This window comes from Lactuca virosa, chromosome 8 (assembly GCF_052849685.1).
Source record: "Lactuca virosa cultivar CGN04683 chromosome 8, Lactuca_virosa_CGN04683_v6, whole genome shotgun sequence".
In the NCBI taxonomy this organism is placed as follows: Eukaryota; Viridiplantae; Streptophyta; class Magnoliopsida; order Asterales; family Asteraceae; genus Lactuca; species Lactuca virosa.
Window position 1 is genome coordinate 231,229,748 of NC_136433.1, and position 9,650 is coordinate 231,239,397.

The window sequence follows — 9,650 nt, forward strand, 5'->3', positions numbered from 1 at the left end:
AATGGAAAGGAGGGACCATGCATGCAGGGTGGTAAGCGTGCGAGTACGCCCAGCGTAATAGAGGAAAGTGATCGCGGGTGCGGAGAGGCGTACACCCAGCGTACGAGGAGTACGCCCAACGTACGCTCAGAGTCTCAAAACCCGAACTTTTAGGGTGAGCCACTATATAAAGAACATAACACCCTGCTTATCAACCTCCCTCTCATCTTCATAAAGTTCCCACGAAAACCCTAATCCTCTTGGAGCATCGTTGGAGCTTGGAAGGCTTTGTGAGAGCATTTTGGTGTTTTGGATCCACTCTTCAAAGAAGCAAAGGTTAAGGCAAGGTGTTGGTGCAAAGGAGAAGGGTCAGATCTGGGATTGTTGCTTTACTTCAGACCTTTTCAAGGTATAAAGTCATGAGCTTGATGATTAATCTTTTAGATATCTTTAGGGTGGGTTTATGGACTCTTTTGGTCCCAAGAATGGACCTTTATGACTCAACTTGTTTTCTAGGTCAAGGGTTGCCACCCTTAGTGTCATATGAGTCCCATAAGCAGTAAAGTTTCAATATTTAGGACTCATTTGTGTTCATGCATGAGATCTAGCCCCTTGGTATGGAATATTGTTGATTTGGTCTCATTTGGTGTGTTGCAAGCCATCAAGTAGTCGACTTTATGGATTAAGACATTAATGAGGACTTGGATCTATAATTGTAGCCTCTGGACTAGAGTATTAAGCACTTAATGGGAAGTGACTTAACAGTGGGGAGTACGCCCAACGTACTCACCAGTCAAGGTTTATGGTCCTGTGTTTACGGCCATGGTTTGCGGTCAAGAGTTTGCGGTCAGGAGATAGTGACGAGGCAGGGGGTATGCCCAGTGTACTCATCAGTCATGGGATTGTTGTGTTGGGCCTCGGTTTGGGCCATGTAGTGGACCTTGGGTCTTTGGCCCTTAGTGGGCCATCAGAAGTCAGATAACATGGGCCAAGAAAATGTTTGGGATTAGGGTAAGGCCCATTAGAGGGATTGGGCACGATTTAGCAAATTGGGCCATTAGTGGGCCACTAGTGGGCTCGGGAAGCTTACCTAGTATTGGGCCTTAGTTTTGGGCCTTAGATATGGACCAAGTTGGACTAGGGGTAGAATGGTCATTTTACCCTAAGAAGGATTATTGTATTGGACTAAGTGATGTTTGGTATTAGTAGTTCGGGAAGCCGAAGGGTCAGCAGTTCGGGAATTTGCGAGTCAGCAACCAGAGGAGTATCAGTAGGGTTCAGCAGTGCGAGGTGGGTCTCCTCACTGTGTGCATGGGTCTACGGCCACAATGCCGGCCCATTATGTTTGTGTATAGTAGGAAGACACGGGGGTTAGCCCTAGGCATTATTATGATATATGTTCCGGATTACGATCCGATGTCGGGCGAGGCCCGATGTATGTTAGTATGCTAGAGGTCTTTGTGAATCTTGCATGTGTCGGTAGTATGTTTCCAGACCAAGGTCTGATGCCGGGGCAAGCCCGAGAAATGTTAGTATGCTAGTTATACTTGTTGTCTGTGTGATAATTGTATGTGCTTGGTAGGGAGGTGAGTGTGGGCGAGGTCCCGTATCTCATCACTAACCGAGTATGGACGGGGTTCCGTATCTCATTATCTGCAGAGCAGGGGCGAGGCCCGAGTTAGGAAGGAGGTAAGTGTGGGCGGGGCCTGTATCTCACTATCAGCAGGACTGTGGACGGGGTTCCATGACTCATCAGTAGCAGGATAGGGGCGAGGCCCAAGTTAGGTGAGGCCTTAGATTAGGAGTATAGTAGAGTATGTTTAGCTATTTGTTATGTGTTATGTTATATGTTTGTATGTGTTTAGCGGGCGAGGCCCAGAGACAGGCGGGGCCTAAGAGAAACAGATATGTATACCAAGCGGGGCTCGATGCCAGGCGGGCCTGATGCCGGGCGGGGCCCGAGGCTGGAGCTAGTCCGATGCTGGGCAAGTCCCGATGCAGCGGGCGGGGGCCCAGTATGTGGTTATGTATGTGGTATGTGGTAGGTTGGGGAACTCACTAAGCTTCGTGCTTACGGTTTTCAGTTTTGGTTCCAGGTACTTCCGGTAGCGGAGGGAAGAGCTCGGGATGATCGCATGGCACACACCAAAAAATTTTAGTCTGGGATGTTTACTCTGATAAAATAAATATGTTTGAAATGATACTTGATTTCATGTAACGATTATATATGACTTGATTATGGTTGATTAATGATTTTAAAACGAAATTTTTGGTCATGATTTTTGGGATGTTACAAGTTGGTATCAGAGCCCATGTTTGAGGGATTCGGATACACTCTCGGGTGTGTCTGAACTCAAACTGAGGACTTGGTATGAAAATTTTCAAAGAAAATCGTTTTTATAAAAATGTACTTTGAGAAAAGATAAGAATTTGGAGAAAACGAGAAAAGGGTGTGGTGCATGCAATCAGCCGAGCTCAAGTAAGTTCTCCCAAATTACCCATACAAGTTTATGTTATGATATGATTATGTGATCAACATGCTAGTATTAGGGTTAAGGATCTAGGAAGGATGCCTTGTATGCCTGTTATATGCATTTATTGAGCTGCATGCTAGTATTGATTAGTCAGTGGTAGGATAGCCTGTTTAGGTTATGACTGATTATATGAACTTTATGAATTGCATGCTAGTACAGATTCTTTAGTAGGGGATAGAACAATTTGATTGGATTATGTGGTTAGTTTTTCCCATTGTCAGAATGCTGCTTGCTTTGTGCTTGTGGGACTTCTTGTAATGCGAGCTAGCTATTAAGTGAATATGCTAAGTCACATGCGGCACAGGCTGGATAATCTCAGAGTGACAAGATTTGACCCTATTGCATAGCTCTTGTTTGAGTCCAACCGTTCTAGGGATGAGTCTTTTACTCGAAGGATTATCTGATCTCTGTTGTATGTGGCTATATTCATGAGGTAGCTAGTTGACATTACTGAGAAGTCCTTCAGCAACTGAGGACAGAATGAGATAGAGGATACCCTAGGGCAAGCCTAGGATGAGAGTAGTGTTGGGAGCAGTGTTAGTAGCAGTGAAAGGGACTTGGTGTAGTCAAGGCAATTCTTGAGGAAAGAACGGATTGATGTGGAAGGTAGTAGGGGCCCATACTACTGAAAGCATAGGATCTGTACTTGATTCAAGAGGGGCCAAGATAAAACCAGGGAACTTGTAATGCGTGTGTGGTTCCACAGTAGGGATGAGTATTCTGATGGTTGTTATGTTACGTGTTCAGCATGGTGACGTTGCGTGAGAGACCAGTGGGAGGATCAGGTGCCAGAGAGGGATCAGGCTCGGGTTTAGGAGCCGAGCAGCTCGAGGAGCGGATGAAGGAGTTTATTTCAAATGAGGTTACGTGCAGTATTCTAGACCAGACTCCTATGATCTTTGGTTCGGTCAAGGAGGGTATTTTGGAGCTTCTAAATGAGAAGTTGCGAGGTTTTCGTACTGAGATAATGGCCATGATGGGGGCGCGTTCGCTGACATTCCGAGAGTTCAGAGCTTGTGGAGCTCCCGATTATCATGGGGCTAGGGACCCCATTGCTAGCGGCAGGTGGTTGGCTGATGTCGCTAACGCTTTCCGTACGAGCCGGTACCCTGAGGGGGACAAGGTCTAACTTGCCTCCTGTCTTTTGAAGGACAGAGCACGGGATTGGTGGGAGGAGGTTGGTCATTCCATTGGGGATGATTCTGCATTGGACACGATGACATGGAGTGATTTCTCAACCAGGTTCAGGGCCGAGTTTTCACCAGTGATTAAGGTGCAACAGTTAGCACGAGAGTTTCAGGATTTGCGGCAGACTACAGAGACAGTGGCGGAAATCACCGCCAAGTTCAGGGAGAGGGCTCTTCTTGTTCCGCAGTATGTCGCGGACGAGGAGATGAAGAAGGCCCGATATCACGAGATGCTGAGGAGTGACATCAAGGAGTTTGTGAGCAGGTCCAGCTGCAAGACGCTAGAGGATATGATTGCTCGGGCCAGGGAGAGGGAGATCGATCTGGAGCACCTCAGGAAGAGGAAGCCGGAGGAGGTTCAGGTAGTTGCAGGTGCAGGCAAGAGACCCAAGGGGTCAGATGTAAGATCGAGGGATTATCAGGGCCGCAGTCGTTCTGGCAAGTGTGGCAGGACGCACGAGGGTGCGTGCAGGGGTGGTAGTGGGGGTGATTCAGGCTGCTTCAAGTGCGGCCGGACTGGTCATTTCAGCAGGGATTGTACTGCGACCACCACTCAGGGATCAGACTTGATATGTCTTCATTGCAGTCAGAGGGGCCACAAGAAGGCCCGGTGTCCTAGTTTGCTTCCAGCAGGACAGGTGATGGCACCTGCCCCTGCGACATTGAGGATCACTGATGGCTGTTAGGGCCGAGCAGAGGCGCCTGTGGTGGGGAGCAGGGCTTTTCAGTTGTCTACAGTGGAAACGCGAGCAGCGCCAGACGTTGCAGGTATGTATATTTTGCATTCCTGCCAACTTTTATTCATGATCATATTGTTATGGTACTGCATCCATGTTAGTGAATGTATGTTAGAATTTTATTTATGTTCGTGTTCAGATCATATGTCATCTACATACCATGGATTTTCGGGCGGTAGTTCATAGTAGTATCCCCTTTTGAACCGGTTCTCAGGATGCAGTCACTGTAACAGGCGTGAGTGGGGTTCGGGGAGTGTTGTGTTAGTCTTCAAGAGTGATTCAGATTTGGTATTGGTTGGTTGGAGCGTTAGCAGTGGTAAGTATTGTATGTCAGCAGATCAACCCTTTAGATGGAGAGAAGGATTGGGAATCCTTCCCAAGTTGGGAACTGTAGGGATCTAGTCGAATCGAAGTGGATGAGAACTATCCCAGAGGTCAGGAGCACGAGTAAGTGAAAATTGGGATGAGTTTGCAACTTTGTTGGAAAGGAAAGCAGCCCCAGTGGTTGTTGGGATAGAGGAGCGCGCGAGTTGGGAGTTTGGGAAACATCCCAACATTTAGTTCGTGTATTCGCGGTAGATGATACATGGGTGGGAACTAGGTGGGAGATTTTCTCGGTAGGATGCGAGTTTAGTTAGGATGTAAGACTACGGGGTCACCGTAGCAATCTCCAGCAGCTAGACAGAGCGGGAAGATTAGTAAGGCTGTGGGATGGTCGTAGCATTTCGTTAGCAGCTAGTTAGAGGAGTGTGGGTGAGGGCCCGTATCTCCTAGTTAGCTGAGTGTGGGCGAGGCCCGTATCTCCTAGTTAGCATGATTAAGATCGATAGAGAGAGTAGTTCGTTGAGTTTTAGGATGGAGTGGGGCCTGCATAGCCTAAGATAGGTGAGACCTGTGGGAGAGGCCACTCCGAGATGTAGTTGGGTGAGACCCGTGGGCGAGGCCCGTATGATTATAACAACGTAGGTGGGACTTGGTTAAGACCGTAGGACCAAGTTAGGGGATCGAGGATCCCAGGACTTCGGGAGCCAGAGTGAAAGGTAGATAGAGCAGTTTTAGCTAGCCGAAGTTTCTTCGGAGGTCGCTGGGAGCGACTGAGAGTTTGAGCTTGGGTTCGGTGACCGGAGGGAATCCGGTATTCCGGATGGTGGACAGAAAGGTTCGGACCTGGGGGGTCCCCGTTCTTTTGGAAAGAAGGCAAGAGGCTTAATGGTGTTCGGGCAGAAGTGTCTATCATGATGGTTCCTGTGTGCGAAGTAGCTTGGGGTTTGCGGAAGTTTGAAGTTTGTCTTCTTCAGAATGGAAGACCGAGTTGGCTTTCAGTGTCTTGGGAATGTTGTTTCGCGCGTAGAATCATCGGTTGCGTTCTGCAGATCAGTTGTTGGGGAGATGGGTGTTAGTAAGGAGAGACTTCGAGGATGAAGTCTAGTTTAAGTGGGGGAGAGTTGTAACACCCTGTTCTGAAAATATCCGTTCGTGGATTTCAAAGGCCAAGGCTAGGGGCGTTTTGGTCTTTTATGGGTTTTGACTTTTTATTCGAGAGGTTTTGGGCCAGGGTGTATCGATAGAAGCGTAGGGCTTCTCGCCACCTTTTCGTGGATAGAAAGTTCGTCGGAAACGGACTTGGAATGAAGGAGTTATGACACTTTGAAGTTATTGGCAGAAATGGACCCTAATGGAAATAAATGGAAAGGAGGGACCATGCATGCAGGGTGGTAAGCGCGCGAGTACACCCAGCGTAAAGTTGGGTTACGCCCAGCGTAATAGAGGAAAGTGATCGCGGGTGCGGAGAGGCGTACGCCCAGCGTACGAGGAGTACGCTCAGAGTCTCAAAACCCTAACTTTTAGGGTGAGCCACTATATAAAGAACATAACACCCTGGTTATCAGCCTCCCTCTCATCTTCATACAGTTCCCACGAAAACCCTAATCCTCTTGGAGCATCGTTGGAGCTTGGAAGGCTTTGTGAGAGCATTTTGATGTTTTGGATCCACTCTTCAAAGAAGCAAAGGTCAAGGCAAGGTGTTGGTACAAAGGAGAAGGTTCAGATCTGGGATTGTTGCTTTACTTCAGACCTTTTCAAGGTATAAAGTCATGAGCTTGATGATTAATCTTTTAGATCTCTTTAGGGTGGGTTTATGGACTCTTTTGGTCCCAAGAATGGACCTTTATGACTCAACTCGTTTTCTAGGTCCAGGGTTGACACCCTTAGCAGTAAAGTTTCAATCTTTAGGACTCATTTGTGTTCATGAATGAGATCTAGCCCCTTGGTATAGAATATTGTTGAGTTGGTCCCATTTGGTGGGTTGCAAGCCACCAAGTAGTCGACTTTATGGATTAAGATATTAATGAGGACTTGGATCTGTAATTGTAGCCCCTAGACTAGAGTATTAAGCACTTAGTGGGAAGTGACTTAAAAGTGGGGAGTACGCCCAGAGTACTCACCAGTCAAGGTTTACGGTCCCGTGTTTACGGCCATTGTTTGCGGCCAAAGGTTTGCGGTCAAGAGTTTGCGGTCAGGAGATAGTGACGAGGCAGGGGGTACGCCCAATGTACTCATCAGTCATGGGATTGTTGTGTTGGGCCTCGGTTTGGGCCATGTAGTGGACCTTGGGTCTTTGGGCCTTAGTGGGCCATCAGAAGTCAGATAACATGGGCCAAGGAAATGTTTGGGCTTAGGGTAAGGCCCATTAGAGGGATTGGGCCCGATTTAGCAAATTGGGCCATTAGCAGGCCACTTGTAGGCTTGGGAAGATTACCTAGTATTGGGCCTTAGTTTTGGGCCTTAGATATGGACCAAGTTGGACTAGGGGTAGAATGGTCATTTTACCCTAAGAAAGATTATTGTATTGGAATAAGTGATGTTTGGTATTGGTAGTTCGGGAAGCCGAAGGGTCAGCAGTTCGGGAATTTGCCAGTCAGCAGCCAGAGGAGTATCAGTAGGGTTCAGAAGTGCCAGATGAGTCTCCTCACTGTGTGCATGGGTCTACGGCCACAATGCCGGCCCATTATGTTTGTGTATAGTAGGAAGACTCGGGGGTTAGCCCTAGGCATTATTATGATATATGTTCCGGATTACGATTCGATGTCGGGCGAGGCCCGAGGTATGTTAGTTTGCTAGAGGTCTTTGTGAATCTTGCATGTGTCGGTAGTATGTTTCCAGACCAAGGTCCGATGCCGGGGCAAGCCCGAGGAATGTTAGTATGCTAGTTATACTTTTTATCTGTGTGATACTTGTATGTGCCTGGTAGGGAGGCGAGTGTGGGCGAGTTCGCGGATCTCATCACTAGCCAAGTATGGACGGGGTTCTATATCTCATTATTAGTAGAGCAGGGGCGAGGCCCGATTTAGGAGGGAGGTGAGTGTGGGCGGGGGCGGGGGCCCGTATCTCACTATCAGCAGGGCTGTGGACGAGGTTCCATGACTCATCAGTAGCAGGACAGGGGCGAGGCCCAAGTTAGGCGAGGCCTTAGATCAGGAGTATAGTCGAGTATGTTTAGCTATTTGTTATGTGTTATGTTATATGTTTGTATGTGTTTAGCGGGAGAGGACCAAATACAAGCGGGGCCAGGAGAAACAAATCTGTATACCGAGCGGGGCTCGATGCCAGGCGGGGCCTGATGCCGGGCGCGGCCCGATGCCGGAGCTAGTCTGATGTTGGTAAAGTCCCGATGCAGCGGGTGGGGGCCCAGTCTGTGGTTATGTATGTGGTATGTGGTAGGTTGGGGAACTCACTAAGCTTCGTGCTTACGGTTTTCAGTTTTGGTTCCAGGTACTTCCGGTAGCGGAGGGAAGAGCTCGGGATGATCGCATGGCACACACCAAAAAATTTTAGTCTGGGATGTTTACTCTGATAAAATAAATATGTTTGAAATGATACTTGATTTCATATAACGATTATATATGACTTGATTATGGTTGATTAATGATTTTAAAACGAAATTTTTGGTCATGATTTTTGGGATGTTACAAGTTGGTATCAGAGCCCATGTTTGAGGGATTCGGATACACTCTCGGGTTTTCGTGCTTACGGTTTTCAGTTTTGGTTTCAGGTACTTCCGGTAGCGGAGGGAAGAGCTCGGGATGATCGCATGGCACATACCAAGAAGTTTTTAGCCTGGGATGTTTACTCTGATAAAATAAATATGTTTGAAATGATACTGGATTTCATATAAGGATTATGTATGACTTGATTATGGTTGATTAATAATTTTAAAACGAAATTTTTGGTCATGATTTTTGTGATGTTACAATTCCGGAGGAACCGTATATGTTCTGGATAAGAATTTTGAATTTCAAAATCCATAATATAATTTGAGGTGGCAACTTGATTCCGAAAAGGCGCATTCCGATTCCGACTAGATTACGACGTCCCGACTCGATTCCGACACACAACGTCCATCTCCGACATGCATCGACACCCATCTCCAACATGGAAGACGAGCACTACGACCCCGTTATTTTACGAGTATGTTCTTTGTTTTCTACTGTTACTTACTGTTCCGAATGTAGTTGACCACATCCGGAATGAACTGAAAACGTTCCGGAGATTAAATTAAAGATGTCATTGTTGTAAGACCAACTGAAAAGTAGTTTATATGTTTAGTTATTGTTGATTTACATCAAAATGTCGTGTTCTGGATCTTAAAATGTCATTTCGGAAGCGTCCGGAACGCGAAGAACCATTCTGGAACACGTTGAACGCATCCGGAACATGAAGAACATGTCCATAATTGGTCTGGAGCTAGTCCAAAATATTGGTTATTTCCATTTTAGAATGAAGTGATAACACCTTTTTTATTTGTGCAACATGACATAATTGTTGATGCATCAGTTACACTCTCGTGTAAACCCAAAATCGGCAGGTAAATCCTTGCGGCATTCAGAAACAGACCCGAATGTGAGACTATGTTCCAGAATACATGTTTCGGGAGGTGGTTAGACATCCCTAATGTAAACGGGGATCCTTTGCTTCTACATTACGTCTTTGCCCACGAAGTTGTCACCGACCCCCGAAGCCAAGTAGAGGAAATGGTTTTTGAGATTGGGGGTACGAGCTGTCTTTCAGGAAGAAAGAATTTTGTCTCATCACCACCTTCCAGTTTGGTGACTATTTTCCTACTTCTACATCCGCTGCCGCATTCCGTTCCCGTGCCTTTCCTACGGCCTCGACGAATGTCTTGGTCAAATTAGACCATGGCACGATGGTGCTTA